Source organism: Mastigoproctus giganteus, chromosome 3 (assembly GCF_048544385.1).
Source record: "Mastigoproctus giganteus isolate SK-2022 chromosome 3, ASM4854438v1, whole genome shotgun sequence".
Classification (NCBI taxonomy): domain Eukaryota; kingdom Metazoa; phylum Arthropoda; class Arachnida; order Uropygi; family Thelyphonidae; genus Mastigoproctus; species Mastigoproctus giganteus.
Window position 1 is genome coordinate 73,721,104 of NC_143577.1, and position 23,778 is coordinate 73,744,881.

Here is a 23,778-nt window from a genome sequence, read left to right on the forward strand (position 1 = left end):
GAAGTGAAATGGAGTCAACAAAGTGTTCGAGGGTGAAACAAGGAATGTGGGGCCATTCATGTAACGAAAATGTCCTCGGTTCTTTCTCTGAAGACGACAGAGAATTGTGTTGAAGAGCACACCTTACCAGTTTATCCTATAAATGGCAAATGAGGTTGAGCTGGAGGGACTGGATTGGGAAGATGCTGAAAGTTCTATTCATTCACCGTTTCACACATTCGGCTTGGTGAATAACCGAGGTGTCAAGGTGACAACGCGCGCGCATTGTCATCTTGATAGTATCCCTGTCCATATGGGTAAACCAAGCAAAGTGAGCATGATCCGCAATGGTGTTCAAACATGTTCCAGCATTCGCAGAGCTCTCCTGTGGAATGAAAGCACCGGGGGTATGAAACCAAAACAGGTCCCCACGCCATTCGCCTGTACTGTGGCTACGCAATGAGATAATTCCACAATATTTGCACCCTTTCACTATAAGCGCACTTAAAACTGTAAATCGTGATTCATTGGGACACGCGACTTTGCTTATAGTCCTTCATCCATCCTTTACGTTTCTGGTACCAGAAACGTAAAACCTAAAATCCAAGTTTAGGGGAGAAAAAAAGCAAGTTTTTTTGTCTAGCTGTTTGCTGGACGAAAAACCACGCTACCCTCGACTGACACTAACTCAACCACTTTGTGAAAAAAGACCAATAAAAATCCCTTGCGTCACTGACGTTATTTGAATTCAGGTCTTTTCCACCCAGTGTGGGGAGGCCGTTAATTATAACAACTGCTATTTCGATAATTGAGTCCATGCCGCGACGAATCCAATGCTGTTTTGAACACTAAAGGAGGGCCTACTTTCGCTCAGAGAGGCGTAACTAATAAAGTGGACATTCAGTGTATACATATTGTCCTCTACCGTTTAATATCGTTATATACTTATTAAGTTTGGTTATTTGTGTTTCGAATGTTTTAGAAGTCACCGAGTGTTATTTTGATTTGAAAAATACTTTGAATAAACCTATAAAGGCTTTAAGTCAAAGAGCTTAGTAATTAAAACCCAACCAATTAAATCTAGCAGCCTTTTAGTTATACTTGTCATATATTACTACGAAAAATGTATATTAATAACACTGCAGATAATAAAGTATTACCATCCTTCACATTCCCTGACTACATAATGCAGAATTCTTTATAACTCTAATAATATTTCAATTTACAAGAAATATTTAAGCACAGTTCTGATAGTTACTAATCCATAAAGTAATTAACGTGGACATCGCATCTGTATGTCTTCGACCAAGTCAAAAACACGAGGCTGGCTGGATGGCAGGCACCCGATGTAAATTCACATTCACGTGCGATAATTTTCAATATCTTCCAGTTCATTAAATTTCCATTATCAGCTACTCTATTAATACTAATTTCGATGTTTTCCTATGTGAAATTCCCAGATAGCATGCGCCACAAATTTAAATAGAAATTATATGGTGATGTTTACAAATTTGGAACGGCGGTTAAAATTATGAGTTATTCATAAAGTCCCGCTTACTTCTAAGCAAAGCAAAGCAGCGCCCAGAGAAAGAGACAGTTTAAAAGAAAGCCCTTCCATTTTGGTTTCGTAATGTGACCACATTAATATTTATGGTGCATGACCTATGCTCTGCGAATGTATTCTAATTCTCTGACAGACTAGGACTTCCGTTACATAATGAATATTAATGATAAAGCAGAAGAGCACTAAAGCTACCAGCAGGTAAGGCGGCATCGTATGAATATTAAGTAGGTTTGGTTTACAGCTTAATGCTCGGAGTAGTGATTTATGGCAATAAACATGAAACAGGGCTGTTTAATAAATTGTCCAACTACCGTTAATTTCACTCAGCTTAACAGAAAATTAGCGGAGCATTTATTTAAATAATTACTGCTGGCGTATTCTGTAAATAGTCTTCTACAACAGAGATTTACTGAAACACGATCGCCAGCCAATATTTTATTAGTTTTCCTAGAAAGGTGTGATGTACGAAACATCCGATTTTAAGTAGAAGCTCTAAGGATAAACGCTACTCTCAAAAACGTTTTCCGTTTGGATTTATGTGGGTGGTTGAGGTTGATTTGTGGGAGATAAAACTATGCAGCCCTCGGCCAAAATCAACTAACTCGGCCACGTTTTGAAAAAAGCCATAAAAGTTACTCTAGTAGAAGGATGCGAACACAGATTTTCCACACGGTTTGGAAAGACAGTGATCGTAATCAGCGGATCCTGAGGGCATCGTACTTTCTGTACACAAGTCTGGTGTTGGGAATTCATTTTATTTTCGTTATTATTATTATTTTTAGGGGCCAAGGGGACGCGCAAGCAAAATACACGAACCCACCAATGGGTTCACCGAGCCTTTTCATCCTAATTCCGCTCTCACCTCCACGGGGTGGCCTCTAGATTAATCAGGCCCCTGGGACCTGATTAATCTAGAGGAAGGTTGGGTTTCAACCCCAGCTGGAATCTAGGCCAAGTGCAGACGACAGAAAGAAGGATATATAGGGTCTTCCTTTCAACACGCTATGAAGACAAGACCTACATATCTGGTTACCAGTAGGCAGGCTGGTAATCCAAGTTTTGGTGGCGGAGGAACTTAAACAGGTCAACGGGTGCAAACACGCTTCAGATAGAGGAAGCTACTACCAATAGGGAAAGAAACGGGAAACTACCCTGTAAAGTAAACATATCCCAATAAATCCAGTCATGAGCGATCAAGAGAAGACTGAACCAACCGGAAAAGACAAAGGTAGAAACAGCCCATCAGAGGAAGTGACCAATCGCAAGACTGAATTATTGGATGATTATATTATTTTTTTATTTATTTTCCACAGTACTGTACTTGTCCTCTCGTCATTCTTGTGGACTCTTGTCAGTTTTTGGCAGTATCTAAATATTTCAGCGTAGCTGATTTGTCCTGCGCTCTTCATGTTTTGTTCAATGGTAACGTTCAAGATCACAAAGTAAGGACTGTTCATATGTGGCCTGAGGGGCAATGCGAATATATATATATCTTAGTTCACTCCTTGGATTTGATCAATCATTTGGAAAGAGAGTAGGGTGTCCATCCCACGAGTTATTCCGGACTTATCATGGTAAACAAACTACATATCGACCATGAACTTACACTTGAACACAACAGAATTTAATCGATAAGAATTAGATCACTACGAGGTGTGTGTGTGTGTGTGTGTGTGTGTGTGTGTGTGTGTGTGTGTGTGTGTGTGTGTGTGTGTGTTTCCTAGGCATAAGCCCATCTCCACCTAGTTCACCTGGATTGACACAGAACCTCTGTGAAATGGGCCTGAAAAAAGCAAGTGTACTGTATGTATGTTAGTGTATGATGTTCTGTTGTGCTGTGTTGTTAGTGTCAGGCCACTTTGCCACCAGGGAGCAGCCAATACCTGGGTAGCTGCTGCCTGGTGCCCATCCCTGGCACACTATGGCAAGAGTAACCGATGAGTCAACAATTCCCAAGGACATCACTAGGGATATTCTACACACACGTTACAGGGGACAGCCAATTTGGTATTAACCGTGGTTTACAATATTTTTTAAAAAGGGCAGATTATTATATTTCGATGCTGCCCCATTTGTACTAAAATAAAAGGAAGTCAAAATGACCTTCTTAAGGCTATGACAATTCAGAAACAAAAATGCTTTAAAAGACAGGTATACGTTATGTTTAAATTTCGATATTTCAATGTAACCTTTGAACATGACTTTCAAAAAAAGAAAGCCATCCTTCCCAAATCTTGATTATTCAGAGTTTAGTGCTGGCTATTTAGCGGTATAACATAAGACAAAAATTTTCAGTGAGAGCAAATACGCCAAACAAACAATAATAATGCAAGAGAAAGTTCATGCGATTATCTTAGGTATTATGCTCATTCACCTCTCTTCCTGCCAAAGTTGAAACTAATTCCGAAAATCTTTTAAGTGTTTGTATTCCTAAATGAGCACTGGACACAATTACTCTCTTGTAGCTATAACAAAGAGGCAATTATAGTCGCTAGACACAAGGACGTGTGCATCTTTTGAAAGACCTATTATTTCGACACTGAAAAGAACACCAAGAGACAAGGACTTCCTCCCTCATGATGTCATATTTACTCAGACGGATAATTTTCTCTCACATATTTGTAAACTCGTTCTTTGTCCTTTAAACAAAGCGTTTTGTTCAGAAGAGATTAATCCTTGATCTCTGTACACCATTGAAATCAGAATTCAGATTCGAGTATATTTTGCATATCAGCATTACGGGTTGATTTCGCCTTGTAAAACTGAAATGGAGAACTTTTATTAATTAAAACATTTGATTGCTAGTTGAAAGCGAAATTGTTAATAAATCTTTCACACGAAAACATAATTGCAATATCCATCACCCACATACAGGGGGGTTATATAGACAACGGTATTTGCATCTTAAAATAAATTACAAGAAGACATAAAATAATTAAGAATACGGAAACAAAGGCGTGTTTCATGGTTAAATCAAAGCCACTTGATTGCAGACAATGAGCACCTTTCCACTGCATTATCAATTTTAGTATTTAATCTCTAGTTAGGTCACGTGTGGTCCTGTGTGGATGAAGTGTCAAAGCAACTAAAGCTATGAGGTCTCAATATATTCTGTCTCCAGCTACGTGCAGTGTTCAAGTCCGTTTGCTGAACAAAAAAGAAAAGGAATTTCCGGGAGAAAAATCCCCTCAATCAATCACAGACCGATTAAATCAGCCAAGTTGCAAAAAAAAAAAAAAAAAAAAAAAAAAAAATCCAGAAAATTTTCTGGCGTCATTGAGGAGATTCCAACTCAAGCCTTTTCCATTGTGGGAGCAAAGTGATCATGACCGCTGTTCTATCTCAGAGAGTATTTAAACTCGGACAGATCAAGATGCGATGCCCACAATTATGAATGGATTTGATGTTTGTAATTTAATTCACAACCAAAAATTCGTCTGGGAAGATTCCGCAGATGGTTCTGGAAGGAACAGATGTTCAATCATATGCAGTAAATACATGTCTCTGATTTGAATAAATGTCTACCTCGATGTGGATCTATATGAGTTCTTTATATTCCCAAATAACAAATCTTCGCCGTAAGGGACACATTCTGGATCTTTGTAGAAAGTTCAGCAGCGTTCGGTAATTTTTAAGTTTAATTTAAACTCATTCATAAAGTAGTTTCCGGAACTTTCGAGCCACACATCATATAAGGGATTCAGACTCCAAGAACATTTAGAGCCATGTGGAAGGACAGTGAATCGTAACGGTTCACTCTCCTGGAAAGGTGCAATAAACACAATATACGGTGTAAATTCAAATACACGAAGGGGAATAAAGATTAGTATCTGTTTTATTGGCAGATTTGCTTCGTATATACTTCTTTTCTGTACTAATTTGAGTCTTATTCAAGTTTTGGAAGATCAAACTAAACATTTTTCTGTGTGTATAACAACAAACATTAAAATCTGCCATTACTGCAGATGCGATAGAAATTTAATTTTGCGACATAAATTATATTGGCAAGAATGTTAATGTAATTCCATAATAATTGAATTTTAAAACAATATTATGAATCGGTAATTAGAATTCGATTAATCGTCTTTTAAAGAAATGTTACTTTAGTAAACTTTCCAATTAAAGTTCATTCGAAAGAAAACAGCGATTTTCGTTAGAGGGAGGGCGAATTTAAAAGAATCTTAACGGAATAACTGATTCTTAAATCTTTCGTAATAAAAAAAAGAAGACTGTCTGAAAGCAAGAGCTTAAAGGCTGCTGAAAAATATACACTGCAGAAATATAGCGCATGAGTTTATGAAAACTCGTGGCAAATGAACATTTTAATTGCGCCAATTTAATCAAATATTTCAAAGAATGACAAACATTTTATTAATTACATCATATAAACCAAATATGGTTGAAATAAAAATGCTAATGAATTAATGTAAGATCGCACGCCAAAATATTTAAAAATAATAATGTAAATGACTTAGATTTCCACAAAAAAAAATGAAATCATATATTATATTAAATTTGAGAAGAAATTTTTCTTAGAGAAAAACTTCTCTAATTTATCTCCTGATCCTTGAATTTGGGTTGAGAGTTAGTTACCTCAAACTCTCAAAGTTTATAATAAATACCCATTAGATCCAGTATAAAATTGAGATTTACTGCTTTCCTCTGCACTGCTTACTTAACTTTAGAGCTTTCCAAAGATTCACTCCCTTCGCTTGACTAGCCAACTTACTATAAGAGAGAGACGCACGATATGTGCCAAGCTCTAATGAAACTCTAGAGAAAAATTTAAGACATATTTGCTCTTTCATTTTACTAAGAGAAAAGAAAAACTAAAAGAAATTACGAATATCTTTGTTAAAAGCGAAAATTTGTGAGTATTCTGATGGACATTTGGCTTTTCTTTTAAGTTTTGGACAGAATAATTTCGTGTATATATATAATCTTCCCAATTAAAATGGATGTACATAAAAGAACCATTTTCAACATCAATTTCCTTCCTGTCAATTGATTGTTCGCTGACGCTCTCCATGGGTTCTGTCTTCCTAAGGGGATTCCCGAACCGGAGACCACAGTTCAATTTGCTTCACCAATAACTGATTTAAAAATTCGTAAACTTCCAATATTTTCAAATTAAAGACACGCTATACGGACAGAATATATAAATTAAAATTAAGTAGTTTTCGTTATGCTGGAGTATCAATAAGTCTTACTACAGTCAGTATACATCAAAGCCTTATAGAACGTAGCTTACTCTAAGGCTGGATTCTCGTTTATCTAAGGACGTGAAATATTGAAAGGAATGAATGTTATGGTGACCAACAACAGTTCCATTAGATAAAAGTAGTCCATACAAAAACCATGCCTTTGGCTGTTCCTTCTAGATAAAAAATTTCGTTGGAGCTTGATAAGAAATTTCTGGTAAGTCGTTGAAGAATTCGGAGGTAGTAAGACGGATTTCGCCGTTGTGCATTTTGTACACACTATAATGACTAATTAGGAAAGATAAATGGTAACTACTGAAACGTCGCAAGGAATGTGACGCTGACAACTAGCAAATGAGCTGGGCAGGCAGGGAAGGAAGTCACGTTCTCAAAGCATACTTAACGAAACAGACTCTTCATCCAGCCGTTGGTCTGTAATCCACAGAAATAGTCCAAAGAAAGGTTTAATACGGTTGACCTGTAAAAAAAAAGATTAACTTCTAAGTAATTTGGAAAATTTAGGTAGAACCATGGCTGTGGCGTTGCAAAATACCGAGAGTATTGATTCCGAGTTACTCTCCACTACGAGCTCATGCTGTACCAGGAATTAGCTAAAATCTAGCATTGCTATAATCATGATCTCTAAGTGTACCTTTCGTAAAAGCTCGAATTGTTTATTAAATTGAAGTACAAAACTACGTTTTAAGTCCATTCCCCATCAAGGCAGCAGCTCAGGCTATTTATAGTATCTGGTACTTTTTGCCAAAGAATATCTAGATAGCCCTAGATTACTAAGTAATTGGTAGGGATCTAGCAAATTTAAAATTTCAAAGAAAGTGCTTAGAAAAGCTCTCAGACCATAGGTTTGTAAAATAAAAATTCTTTAAATCTAGGATTTGCGCCCGGTGTTGACTTAGGATATAGTGTACAGTGTCCACAGTCGTTAAGGAATGATGTAAAGAAGTAAAGTATCACTTGTCTCAAGAATTCTGATCTTTGTCTAAACAGGAAAAATAAGTGTGAATAATAGCTAGATTTTATTCACTTTCGAATGATGCTGCATTCTTTGAGCATTCGCAATAGCACCACCTGCATGAAAGTGAAAATCTCTCTGTCACACATTGAAGTGATGATATGAAGCAGCTTCAAGCCAAATATCCCATTTCTGCAGAACTTACGAGAATAGTGGAGAGACAACGCCAAGCAAAAAATAATATATAGTTCAACGCTTGGATATGACTTCATAAAATAAGTATTAAGAGAACAAATAGCATTATTCACAATGTTTCCCAATGGAAATGATTCCAAATGCATCACATTTTGGAACATGTGCCGAGTATTCTAGGCGAGTGAGGATTGGATAGATTACTTCCAGTGATTTTGCTGCCTTTACCATGTATAGCGTTCCATCGGTTACCATAATAACCACCTTTTCATGATCACCATCTTTAGGCTCTAAAATGATTACGAGAATCATTCACAAATCGAGCGACTGTAACATGATTATACGCTAGACATCGAGAGTTGCCTGTTTCTTCTTCTTCAAGAGGAAGACAAACATACGCACACAACTTTCCCATAATCATATTTGTTACAATACTATGCCTACAAGAGTCGTTGGTACTTTCGTCCACTAAAAGCCGTTCAAAATTGCCACTATGTCTTGGCGAAACGATTGCATTGAGTTATAAACCAAATGTGGGCAAAGCGAATTGCTTAAGTTTTAACTAATTCTTGGATTAGTTTTTGAAATGAAAAGGATTTTTTAGCACGTGGATAACACAAAATTAGTTTATTAATTTAGTGCTTTGACGTAATTCCTAAACTTATTACAAAAGGTAATGTATCATGATTCTTGCCAGATCCCATCATCAGACCTTACATAACTGTTAACACCACCTCACCCTGGCTTGTCTAAGACAGCGCTGACATTTCCAAATTATATTAACTAATTCTTCCTCTCTTGGATATTGCGAGATGAATGAAAATAATATTTATAACTTAGTAAACATACAAATTATGTTAATAAAAATGGCAATCTTTTGAAGACGGAAGTCTCTTTTTGTAGGATTATACCGTAAAATGCATCCAAATTATTCGATTTACCTGGCATTAGGGGCAAAGTGAACAGGTCTACTCTCAGATTTATAATTTTACCTGCTTCATTACAACAGAATATGTTCTAAATACCTTGATAACATCACTCCCTCTTTCGATAGCATCGATTGCTTAAAACAACCAAATGAACCCAAATATGGTTATATTTTTATAAAGAAACAAGGAATAGTCAACTGTAATACTAAATTAAGATACCGGTAAATCTTTATTAACAGTAAAAAGAATGTAAATATTGCAATTAAATTTAACCTGTTATGACTGATTTTTAAAAGCATAAATGGCACATGAATATTTACAGTCCTTTACATTATGCGCATTTATTTTCTTTGCTCCTAGGAAAATTTCAAATTAATCAGAAAATTAAACTTAACTGGAGCTTGCGAGCTAACTGGAACAAACCGATATAAAAACAAGTTAGTTCAATTCACGAAGTGGGTTACATTTTTATGGGCGAACCGAGAAAATTTCGTTTCTTTGCATCTACTATGCTGTTCATTCATTTCTCCAATCAGCGCAAGGCAACAAAGTCCAGTTCCTCAGCTGGAATATACGGTATATGGATAGTATATCACATAGACTATCCATATACCGTATAAATCTAAATAAATAATAATAGTCTGACATCTATTGGTTCGATTTTAATTAAACTTAAATGAAAATTCATTCGCTGAAAATCCGAGTTATTACATGTGGACGGACGGACAAGAAATAACAATTTCTATAGGTCCGATTTTAATTAAACTTGGAAATCTTTGGCGCATCGTTCTAAAAGCGCAATGTCTAAAATTTTATGAAAATCCATCCATTAGGAGTCAAATTATTAAGTGGCAGAACAAAGGAATAATAATCACCAGATTTCTATTCGTCCGATTTCAATAAATTTTTGGGATGGCTCGACAAACCTCTTTAAAAGAACCAAATATCAAATTTCATGAAAATCCAACCAACAGGAGCTAAGTTATTACATGCGAACGGATGGACACGGTGAAGAAAATACGCGCATTACGCGTGTATGCTAATGCGTCTTAAAAGTATGATGGTCCAACTGATTGATTAAGATATAACTGCTTTTACTTATGATAGATCTTATCTCTATTTCGCAAACTGGATTATTGGCTTTGCCATAACTTACTCTACATAAGTTTTGCGTGGGTATATTCTTCAGGAATTGATTAATACAATACCTACAAATTTAAGCAGTACTTAGATAAGAAGATCATTATTGCAAAGCACAAGTTTTAGAAGAGGTAGGCTTTTGCATGATTCAACTGAGACTGAAACATTTCTTTAAATTATACTTTGAAAAACGAAACATGCATTTTGCAAATATCTTCTCTCTCTCTCTTTCTAGTTATAAGTGAAACAGTCGCTGTCTTACAACAAGTACTATCATCGCGAGTTTGATTACCAAACTGAAAACGAGTTAATAACTACAGCTGACAATAAACTGCGTTAACACACAATACAAAAGGAATTTAGCTTTATCCTTTTAATTTATTTTGAAAGAACAGCCACGCTGGAAGATCTCGCTATTAATCGCAAAAGGAGAAGAAAAGGATTTTGGAATTTTGGTAATGATGCACTAGAGTGATTTAGTCCGGTTAGATTCCTTGCAACTTTTCAGACACCATCTCATTATCATAGGCGAATTGCCTTATTTGCATTCACCGAAGTCATCCTTCGATACAATTATGATTTCTCTCGCACAAAAGACTCTTTTGTTTTTAAGTAAGCAAGGCTGCAACATAATCGTCGTTCCTGCAAGGAAAGTTATAGCCTCCTATTCTTTTAAGGTATTCTAACATTTATTCTTAAATCACCACCAGCTTCTGTGAAGTACATAAAAGAATTCCAAGCTGATGTAGTAATTTTCTCTCGGGACCATGCACTATAGACTTCTCAATGCTGGTGAAAGATGAGATTAACAAAATGTATCAGAAATGAATAGGTGCAGATTAATAGAATGGGAGGTGGATTCCATGGATGGTATATTAGTATGCATTTTAATCAGTGCAGAGTATTAACGGAATTAGCAACTGCAAAAGAAACTTAATGCATTTAGTGAGAGTGTACACAAAGGCGGTAATTATTTTTTTCAATAAATTTCGAAATAACCTAAACTTATTATATTCAGTTATGCATGGCGAGCTGCCCCAGACTGAATAGGTTATTTCATTTACATTCAGATAGTGATGATGTCTTTGTCTTTGTTTAGTGTTATGTCTGTTTATGTGTTATATCTGTTTAGTGTTGTCTAAAATCCAGCAGGACTAAAAACCATAAGGACCACCGCTATTCAAATCCTCTGCATTGGCGGTTGGATCAGGGGATCGGATGGTGGACTGATCCTTCGATCAGTTCGCCTTTGCGGCGATTTGTCTAGCGATTGAAATGCAGCGATTACCTGACCATTATTGGTCTTATGGTCCTCCGTTGATATGGGGCATAATGGTCAGTTATTTCGGTTTTATTTTATTGTAGCTAGTTTAGTCTCTATTTGTGATATTTCATGTAATTTGGAACTGGTATCTTATGGGGCATAATGGTCAGTTATTTCGGTTTTATTTTATTGTAGCTAGTTTAGTCTCTATTATTAAATTCTTATGTAATTAGCTTTAAATTTTAAAATTGATTTATTATTTTGAATTGGATTTTCTAAATTATTTAGATATTCTCTGCTACAATTTTTAGTCTCACTTTTTCTTCTCTCTCCCTGTTGATTAATCATTATGATGTTTAATTTATTATTTTCGCTCAACAGTTTTGCCATGCTACTGGCATTAGTTTTGATTTAATATCAGTTATATATATATAACGAGAATTAGAAATACTTGGAAAGAAGAAAAATGAGAAATTCAACCGCCGATGCTCCATTTCTTCAGGAGGCAACACGGCACAAAAGCAGGCGAAGGAAAGAACGTAGTTTTGTATTAATGTTCCATTAACCCCCTCAAACTCGGCAATCATTTTGACATCCTCAAAAGAGGGTCGTTCCATATTTTAAATACAGATTAGTTCTTATTAAATCTTACTGCAAGTTTCAGATCCAGGTCCTTGGGTCTCAATAATTTGAAGACCCCAAATGCAGTTTATAGACAATATACTGACTTCTCATAGCTTTAACAGTTTTGAACAATAACTTAAACAAACAATACCTGCTGTACGGGATGAAAAACTCATGCAGCACTCGCCGGAGACAGACTAAGTCAACCGGTCAGTAAAAAAAGCTCATAACTGCCTCCTGGTAAGACTTATGAAGGTGGTGTGCTAACCTCAAGGCTACAAGAAATTTATATGTACGGGGAAGTCATAAAATCCACGCGCATAAACAAGAGTACATTCTCTAACAAAATAAGTTGAATAAAAGTGAATCTTCTCGTAAGGTACCGGTACATTATGCTCTTAGAGGTAGAGATACCTTTAACAGCACACTCAGTGGACGGTGGATTGAGAGAGGATTTAATGAGAGTGAACATTTCCCAGCTCCGAATAAGAAAAATTCCCTGGACAAAAAGCTCTTTTTTTTCCAAATTAATCTTCTGATATCGAGAATCCGAGCATTTATGTAAAAGTTCTCGGAAATTTTTCTAACTTGTCACTTTAATACCCTTAACAGTTGTGACTGCTGTTACAGTAATGAACAAAAAGTGATGAAGCCTTTGCTAGCCACATAGCAAGAAAACTGACTTTTATAAAGTTGTCTCTTCAGACGTCCCGTGGGATTTGCCTGTCTGCTAATCCTACTTCGTTCTCTTTATGTGTAGTTGATAGCTGAAGTCCTGGAGACAAATTGGCTATGACAGCAGACCGAGGAGACTGGCATTTAATTGACGTAGTTAAGGCTTAACGGGTAGATAAATCTCTAGTATGAAGACGCGGTTTTGGCAGTGAAATCTTTGGGAAAAAAATTTAACGATAAGCACTAGCAGTGGATAAGAAAACTGCATAAAAGAACTGTAACAGTTTGTAAAAGAAATGAGATATGAGTTAAAAAAGATAATATTTTCCACCATTAATAAAAGCGCAAAGCGGCTCATCCTCATAATGAACTCGTATTCGCACAAGCATTTTCTGGACACGTTTCTGTACATGCTCAAACATTTGGAGGAAGTTTATTTTAAAATTAATGGCATTAGTGGAGCCTATCTTCTTTAATCCGTGCTAGAGATGACATAATTTCTCTATTTCCATATAAGCCTAAGAAAATTGCATCTGATATTCAGGTTCTATTAAATTTTGTAAATTTAATAGAACCCAAAATCAAAGACAAACTTTTAATCATAAAATAATTAAGATGGAAAGAGATAAGATGGAAATGACGATCTTCAGAGTTATTACTATACAGTAGTAACTCCTAAAATCATCGTCACTACTATATAGATTCATTAAATGTCATGTCATTTCCAAAACCCATAACCGGACAAAGATATTTTCCCTTTCCGGCTGCGATATATTGTATCTTGAAAAAAAGTATATGGATACCATCATGCGTCTGAAAAAGAAAATGAGTTTTAAGGCGCCAATTAATAAGGTGTAGCGCTATCACTGGTTACTCTAACAAATCACAATCTACTGTGACACACCTTCAGCTAGTTCACGGCCATAGCTTATTCTTCGCCCCAGAAACTAGGATTTTTCATCCAGAAAAAAGCAAACCCACCACAGAAGACAAGTCATTTATAGACACAATACACTGACCCCACTGCCTTAGTTTTTCAGCTCAAAAACAGAACAGCGAGTAACTGACAGCAGTTAGCAATATTTTTAACATAGATTTTCATTACAGTTAGAAACATTCATTTTGAAGTACTTCTGTGTCCAGAATGCCAGAATTAACACTGCCATATTCTTCGTATTCGTTGCATTCGATAACCCAATCTCATGTCTTGTAAGATATTTTATGCAACATGTTCTGGCTGCTTGTTGTGGAGTTTTAGGCCATACTGCGTAGCGTATATTATGTCATGCTATATATTATGTATATACTATTCTTGTGTTTTGTGGTTGATTTTCCAGTTTCTTGGACAAAAACGAGTTTCAGGGAGAAAAAACCATTCTACCTTCGACTGAGTCACGGTGTGAAAAAAGCCTATAAAAACGCCTCACGTCATCGACGGGATTCAAACTCAGGTCTTTTCTACTCGGTGTGGGGAGGATGGCGATTCTCCTAACTGTACTACGCGTGAGGGAAGAGAAGTGCTTTAAAAATCTCCGTAGAGGTTTTCACGCAAAATGAGCTCAGATATCTATGCAGCTAATCAAGTACTGCAAAATATTGCGAAACCTCGAATTAAGCGGATAGCCACTGCTACAGATGACATAAATGGGAAGACCTCCCAAAATTCCATCAAACCCATAACCGGGCAAAGATATTTTCCCTTTCAATTGTGAAACAAAGTTTTGCAGTAATGTTCAGTTGAAAATTGAGACGTGCTACAGGCCTAATGATTATTATGTGCCATTAATTATGAGAATATGATAAAAATCTATTTAGGATACTTGAATGAGCATCAAAGGTAAATGTCTCATTATGGGTGACTAACTTATCTCTCATCGACTGGAATTAGTGTTCAATTATAGACCAGTTTTCAAACCACCTGGACGACCGTTGCTGATTTCAACATGTCACAAAAAGCAGGTACATTATCAAATATTTGAGAAGGCAAGTAACGATCACAGTTATAAAATGGGCGGTGTCTAAGGCAGGGGTCAGCAACCGGTCGATCGCAAAGCGTATATGGTCGGTCCCGGTTGTATTACACCACCAAATTACAGGGAACGAAGAGATCAATCCATGAAGCCTGGAAAGATCAAAGATTCATGAGAAGATTTAAAAAATGGATAATAAACAGTCCTAAAAGTTGTCCATTTAAAAAAAAACGTATCATAGATACATTTCTTATTGCAAGGAGAATTTTTTAAAATTGCCGCCTTGCGTTTTACAATGATCGCTAGAGCGCAGTAGCGTTAACATATGACCACTGGCCATCCGGGAGTTGCGCTTCCTAATATTCTTCCATGTTGTTACTTTTTAGGATTAATTTCATTGTCATTACACTGTTAAGAAATCCCTATACCAGTTCCACAGGTTATTTCCGATGAACATGGCAACAACGTCCTAGCCTTCACGCTGACTACAGTAAAGTTAAAAAAAAAAGTTTAGTAGAATTAAAAACAAGAATCTACAAAACTTAAATGTACCACTATCCCCTTCTAAATAATTAACTGACTTCAAGCATTAAAACAAAGATCCCGAAACTACAGCACGCGGGCACTAATAAATACAATTCTTCAAATTTATTTCACATACTTTTACTACTTTTTGTTTGCAAAAAATCTAAACACCATAATACGTGCGATTTCACTGAAAAGCTTAGAAAACAAAGAACTATCATTTTCATACCGAATGGGATGCAAGAGTTCTTTATAAATGTGAATGGAAAGTACGTGTGCTTAATTTACTACTCAAGTGTAGCAAAATGTAAACGAGAGGTAATCTCGAACGACATTTTAAAAGGAAACATCCTACAATTAGTAATCAGTTTCCATTTCCAAGTGAGCTTAAGAATATGGTGCAAGAACTTTAAGAACAATCGAAAAGTCAAGTGTTTAACAAACACGTTGATAAAAGAGAGCATCTAATATTGCTTCTTATGAAACAAGCCAAAGGCTCATAATAAAAAAAAAAGGTATTTGAAGATGGTTCATTTATAAAGGAAGTCTTTTTGGAAGTTTCTAATATATTATTTGCAGATTTTAATAATTAAGTGGACACAAATTCGGCCATTAACCGAATGCAGTTGTCAGCTAGAACTGTTTCAGGCGAATGACATCAATAATAAGTGATATAATTTTGCAACTGAATGTCGATGTTTATTCCTCTTATTATTCATTACAGCTCGACGAATCTGCAGATGTTGTTGATAAAACTCAATCGGGTATCTTTGTCTGTTTGGTTTTTAGTAATTTTACTGTTAAAGAGGAACATTTGAATGCCAATATTCATATTTAATACTACATACTGAAGTGAGATGGCTGAGTAATAAGAAAGTATTGCAGCGTTTCCGAGATTTGCTTCCTCAAATAAATATTTTCTTGGAAGGTAATGCGTGTTATGAAGATCTTACAAATAGTGAATGGCTGAAAGACTTTGCATTCCTTACTGATTTAACAGAAAAAAATTATTTAAATTAAGAGCTCCAAGGTAAAGAACAAACATTATGTGAATGATAAGTTCAGTTCAAAGTTTTTCTCAAAAACAAACCCTTAGCATTAAAAATATCTTCCTGTTTCGGATCATTTGAATTTTAGAAAGCTGTATAAGAATCCTATGAGGAACAACCCGAGTTGTGAACTGCAAAGCCTAGAGACTAGACACCCCAGGGATAAGCTCATAGAGGTATTTAAGGCAATTAAAGGAATAAGCAGGATTAATGAGGGAGTTAACTTCAATATGTAGGGGGCAGGAATAATTTTCACACATTCATTGTCGTATCCCTTTGTGCGCTTCGAAGGAGCCCAATTGGTCTCTACTATTTCTCAATGCAATACGAATTTGTGCCAGCTACATACAACAAATTACAATTACATAATAGATTATGTTAAAAAATAAGGTATGACAAGTAAGAGCAAACTTTATAATTAAAACATTGTAAAAATTTTTGTGGGGAATTTTATATTAGCTAAACAGAAGTTTAGATTACGGAACGTTTATCATGATCACGTGTGATTCATCAAGAGTAGTGAATTACCTTCACATTAATTTAAAGTAAAACCTAACTTGGTTGATCTCATTTCGTGTCAAGGCGGCTGAAAAACCTAAATTTCAGAGAGGGAGGGCGGTAAAAAAGCATGCTATTCTCGCCCAAAATCTGCTAACCAATTCCATAAAAGTTCCCGTCTAGGCGGATTCGAACTTAGCCCTTTTCCATCATAAAAAGGACATCGATCATAAACACTGCTGGATGTGAGAGTTCAAATTTTAGAAATTACATAAGTGATTAAAGAATTAATGCGATGATACAGTATATTACTTATTATTACAAGTGAATTATAGTGCAAAAATATCAGCAGAGTTTAAAGTCAAGTGTTATATTAGGGCCACTCGAGAACCAGTCCATCTACCCATGTGTATATACGTCCATAAAATGCACGTGTTCTTTGGTTCATTTGCCTGTTTTTTTGCTAAACCAGCAATTCAAGTTTCTGTGGGGGATGGAGAAAAACTTTGATATCCACGCCTGCGAGCGACTAACTCAGCCATGGAATGAAAAAGCCCCATAAAGGTTCCTGGCATCACTGAAGGGATTCCAACCCGGGCCTTTTCCACACGGTGTAGAGAGGGCAGTGAGTATACTCACTGGATGCTTACCCGCGTGGACAAGATAGCGTTAGTAGCACCTTCGTTAGTGGACTATAAATAATGAAGGTTTCAAGCTTCTCTGCAGTATCCAACTATCACATGTCGTCATCCAACCTCAGGCAGAGAAATTAGGGTTTATTCCCAGTGAGTTATTTCAGGTTTCTAGGTTGGTAAACACCCAAATAAGTCAATGAACACAGACTTCGATAGACAAATACATATATACGAATATGAGTGACAAGTTTTTGCCCTTAAAATAAAAAAATATATATTAAAAAATCATAATTTGAATTTGTTCTGGTGATGCCCGTAACGATGGAACCACTGCACGAGGACTTGTGATTATTCTGCTCATGATACTGCTGATATAGTCTACCTTTCATAGAGTTATACCTTTAATGACGCAAACGAAGGCCTGCTGCTCTTATGGGCTTTTTATATCACATGACCAACATGCCTAAACTATTCATTTGCCTACGACGTGAGGCGTGCAACATCGGAATTGAGTTCGCTAATAAACTGACAGGCAGTGCACTGATAGAGCCAAATGCAATCAGAATGGTACCAGTCTTTTCACCATGACTCCCTTCACTTCGATTTCACAGTTAAATCCCCTAAAGAGTGAGAAAAATATCTAGATTCTTAAAGTAAACAATTTAATTTGTAAGACTTATCTTCTAAATGTCATTAGACATCTAAAAGCGGAGACTTACAAAAATTCAAATACACTTCCCCAGTTGTAGCAATTCTAAAAATCAATGGAATGAGCTAATTGCCACATGAAAACTGTCCACGCACTTTTGGATTCCACATCACTTCCTTCAGATCTTTATCTTTCAGAAATGAGAAATGTTGTTGCTATGCGGAACTTCACTGAACTTTTTTCTTCTTAAATTGAAAATTAAAGCTCGAAAACACAGCTATTCCATCCGTTCTTTTTCACTGTATACTTGCATTATCTGCCGAAAGAAACACAGAGTATCAGTGACTACTAAACGCTATAAAAACATGAGAGGAGATTTGGTTTTGTTTTATGTTTTAACAGGAATTGATTGATCACCATAGAAGATATCTTAGATTTCTTTTTAGTGTGATGGATGAGGTTTACGGTGAATTTATATTAGAAAATTCGCTCTTTCTGTCCTCCTTTCTCGACTATCAAAATCCAATACTTTTCTCTTTTGGCTTCCTTTGACATCTGGTGGATTGTACAGTGATTGCTATTTGCTGTCAGAAAGGAGAGTGACACATCATTTTCCGATATACACTCCCCAACCTTTGACCATATATTCCAGTTATTTACATTTATAGAGCGGTTCTCAAGCCAGCATTTACATGCAATGCAAAACACCGAATGAAATTTCCTTCACTACAAGCTGCAACAAAAATTCTCTGAGCTGCATATTTTATTCCACTCTGAAAAGTCCGATAAGATAATGATACAACTGGCTGATAACAACAATAGTAATACATATAACAGTACTTATTCAAACTTTTCTAATAATTTATTAATAATATTTACTTTATTAATAACATAATATCTAAAAAAATAAGACAGTGCCCTACCAAAATAGTAGACAATTGTACATCTCAGTACGCGTACTCCTGGTGTCCAAAACTGAACAGCCCATCACTGAGCATCTTTCTGCAACATTACACTAAAAGAAAAAGCAACATTTTTCATTCGATTGTGAAGTAAATTAAGTTTGTTACAAAACTCAAGTCTCAAAATTCTAGAATAACAATGGTTTATTTAAAAAAATAATAAAAAAATGAAGACATTCTAGAATATAAGTAAATTATGCATTGCAGAATCATAACTTAAAATATTATTAATAGTTTTAAGTGTGTTCGTGTTAAGCGCCAAAGCAACTAAGGCCATGAGGTGTATAATATTGTGTTTGTCTTCTCATGTATTCTTCAGTCGGTTTGCTAGGCGAAAAAGCCGAACTCTAAGGTCAGTTTATAGAAGTTCACCGTGCTGTACCTATATGAAAAAAAGCTATAAGTAGCCAAGTGGTTAACGCGAGAGTGCAGTAACATTCGCGTTTAAGTTGACCGTGAATCGGACCTACATGACTGCTAAATAAGACTGATGTTCTGTTCATAAAAATGATAAGTTGTAAACTCCTCTCATCTAGTGGTTATGTCGGAGAATAAATAATTTTAAAGAGAATATACACGCATTTATAAAAGTTCAATAAAATTCATAAATCATAACTCCTTATGGATCGTGCTTGTGAGGATATGTGATAAGCAGCAGCTACCCTTTCCTCCTATGCCGAAACCAACTAAAGGTTTCCTCTCATCAGTATTTCAACCGTGTTCGAGATCACTTAACCAGATTGAACTGGAAGTCTCTCTGTCTCTATAGAAGTACCTTTGACAAACAAAAAAAAACAAATTAAGATTCTTCTCTCGAGGTTGAACCTTCAAACACATCTAGACACCCTGTACTTCGTTAACAAGTATAAACATTGTTAGCTATAAGATATATTAATAGTTGTATAATTCATGTATCTCTCCTACTGGAATATGTACTCTTTAAGGAAAATATACAAAACCTGTATCAATAATAAGATACACTTACTTTTTATTATTTCCTTCTGTATTGAGTAGAAGAACGCTAACGGATCGGATAGCTTTTATTTTCATAGAGCAGACGGTTCTTGCTACGGCAAGGAAATAAATCTTGTTTTTATTCAAATTAGACTCTGCCACACCATCGTAGAAATGAAAAATGTCATTAGTCATATCTATGATATTGTGTTTTCTAAATAAATTAAGATATTACAACGTCAAAGGAAGATGGAGAGCATATTGGTGAGGAAGATGGAGATATAAGGAAGATGGAGAGCATATTGGTGAGAACAGCTCACCTCTGTTTAATCAAAAAGATTGCATTATGCTGGATTTATGCAAAGAAATTTTAACTAGTGCATTTGGTTCTTGCTTCCTTTTTAATATTTTTGACTTTACGTTCTAATCAGAATTTCTTAGTGGGGAGGGCCCAAAATAAATTTTAAAGGATGGCAAATCGGCAACCATCTGTTTAACACAAAGTATAAAATAAATAATTACAGTAGCGGACAAGGGGTCCCCATGTCCTGTTGATATTATTCACCTAAAATAATAGGACACATACAGTTTAAAACAATATTGTTATGTTATAAAGTAAGACTACACGGATTCCATTACTTTTAGTAAGGTGATCTATTATTTGGTTTGAACTACATGTTTCCCATTATTTCTCACACCAGATGGAAAAGACCTAAGTTACAGTCCCTTCGATGATGTGAGGAATTTTTATGGGCCTTTTTCACAACGTGGCTGAGTTAGTCGATCTCAGAGGATCGCATGGTTGTTGTCCCTGAAACTCCCGCGAACTGCTCCAAGAATGGCCCCTAGAATGAGAGACTTTCCTTCATGGATCGTTTCCTCCCTTTTCAGATACTGTCTCAGGTCTATAAACTTGATGCTGACCTTCACAAATCTGCAAGTGACAAAAGCTATCGAAAGAAAGTCTTATCCATGCAACGACAGCAGTTGAACTAAGCATTTATCTTTCTTTCTTTTTTTTTGTCAGACTTGCAAACGTATATCTGGTTTTGACTCTTGTATTGTGATGAATTCCAACATAACCAGTTGGTTATTGTATAGTCTTATTCCCAGAAAAGTCAGATCAGAAATGAATAGAAGGAACTATTTTGACATTTGCAAGAAGCATGGTGCAAAAAGAAATCACAATTTTAAGGTATCTCCATTTACGCTATCACATTCTGCATTGAAAGTAAAAGCTTTCTCTGATGAACTACATTTCATATAATTACGTAAAAGGGCAGTCTAACCGTCATGAAATGGGAAAATAACTTATGCAGTCTTGTAATATAATTCCGCTCACTAGACAACTCCTACAAATCACTGTTCAAGCATACTCTGAGAAAGAGAACCAATGCCAAATATCCACCTAATAAAGGATGACGTAGCAAAGCATCGCCACAATATTTAAAAACAATCTTATCGTTTCTCTTTCAAATAAATGGAAATACTGATTACGTTTGTCGAGCCGTGAAAGGGACCATGTGTTGGAAAGAAAGATTTTTCTGTTGCTGTGGTAGATTCGACTGCGCTTTTCAATTGTCCCTAATGTGTCCACTCCGGCGGAAATTTGCTAGCTGAGCGGTTTTCTCCTAAATAGAATTAAAATGCACAAGAAGAACGTGTTTATTTATTTACAGTACTGTTTAGAGTCGAACTCAACATTCCACTCGCTTAAAAATATAGTAGCAGAATACAGGAAAATACAATAGAATGACAATTGCTGAAATCCGTTATAAATTATTCACTATAAGTAGAATCTTTTGTCAGAAGAATAATCCTTTTTAAAACATACATATAACAAACTAAAAGACAGAAATAATTAGTCAATAAACTGTATATCTTCTGAATTATGTTAATTCGTAATAAGAATTAACATATGAATTGTTAAAGAAAGGTTTACCAGCAATAAGGCATTTCAAAAAGCATTTCGTTCGAGTGCTTCGTTTACGTAGATCCACCATAGAGCTTTATTTTCTGTTTTGACTTGTAGAATAGGCAACCATAAATGCATTCTCTTCCGTTGCTGAGCTCGGTGATGCGAGAAATAATCCACAACAACGCATATTGGATTTCCCTTACAAAATGGGGAAATGCAATAGTAAATAATGGAGGAAAATGGGGATATGTTCCATAGTTTGAACCCAACAATCATCTCTCTCTCTCTCTCTCTCTCTCTCTCTCTCTCTCTCTCTCTCTCTCTCTCTCTAGCTTGCAGTTTTTGTTCTGTGATGTATACTTTTGTCCACATTCGTCTCACTAGCTCTGTTCACTAACTGCTATAAATAAAGACAGTAATAGAAATAAAATTGTTTTCTTTAGTTGTAGTTGAGTTTCTAAAAACTGCATTTAAGACATGGATTATCAAAGAACTACCCAGTTCCAGCGGTTAAATGATACCTGGCGAATATGGATCTTCAGTGGACTACTGCTCTTACACTTTAGAACTCTCATGTTTTTATTTATTTTATTTATAGAATAACAAATCTGTAATGGATCTATCATCAATTTTCATAGGAAACTTATCAAATCAGTAGCCGCTACGAAAGCGTACTACGTAAACACATTTTTATTTAATTTTAATAAATTTATCCTGTAGCAATTTCTTTTTTGATACGAAAATGTTTATATGTTCCAATATAAACAATTTTAAGTTTTTTTTTATATTAAAAGATTAAAATAATAATAAAAACTCTTTTACCAAGTAAAATATAGGATTGAGAATTTTTTTATTAAGAATCCTGCAGCAGTTACTCTGGTTTCATGTTAACAGCCATACCGGAATCTTAATCTCCAACCAGAGGGTTTACTTTCTTCTTTCCAATTGGCGAGCTTTAATATTAGTAGTGGCAAATGATGCAATAAAGCATGAACCAAAAACATCCTTCCACATCGCTTGTCCATCCCCTCTAATAGTTTGTATAGTACTTCCTTGAATTTATTGAAACTACCTACTTCCAACAGATGAAAGTTTGTGTCAACAATAAACCAACCATTTATTGGCTAGAGACAAAATTCCGTACATTCATCAAAATTCTGCAGCCATCCTCAATTTGAATTTATTCCTCCCTTATACAGTCTTGGCAAGAGGAAGAATGCCATCGACATTGGGTCCACTCAATCTATTCAAAGCCTACTCAAAATATTCTCCAGATGCTGCAATTTGCACAACTGAGGCCTTTCTTGGTAAGAACACCCTTTTATTCCGTTTACCAATCTTATTGCCCTTCTTTACACCCGTTCCAACTGACCTACATCCTTCATAAAATGAGGCCTCCATACCTGCATACAGTACTCAAACATAGCCTAATAATTCCGTTAAAGAATGAGATAATCACCTCCTTGCAAGCAAAGTTCCTGTATATCATAGACGAAGTCCCAATCAGCTGTCCTGGCAGCCTGTCTACACTGTCAGAAAACTTCATATCTGACTGCACAATTACCACCAGGGCTTTTTCATTTTCCACTACCTGGAGTGTAGTACCACACGGATAATATGATAATCTGGGATTACTGATACCCATATGTACAACGTTGCATTTGCAAATGCTAAATTTCAACTGCCATTTCTCAGCCTATCTGACTAATTTTTCTAGATCTTGTTGCAGTAATTTACCTTGCTAGCTTGCTTGCTGTCATTAACCACCCTACCGGCCTTTGTACATCTGCAAACTTTGAATTAAGCCTGATTATACCTTCGTCAGTATCATTAATAAATATAGAAAACAACAATGGGCCCAGCACCGAACTCTAGGTGGATTCCACCGATAACACCAGTCCAGAAAGAGCAGTCTTCATTAATAACTACTCTCTGTCTTCTCCCCCGCCCTTTTATCCAGAGCAGTAACTTGTACTTTATCCCACACTACTCCAATTCTACAGCAATCTTTTATGTGCAACAGTACCAAAATCATTTCTGAAATCGAAGTGTATGATGTGAAAACTATTTTTCAACT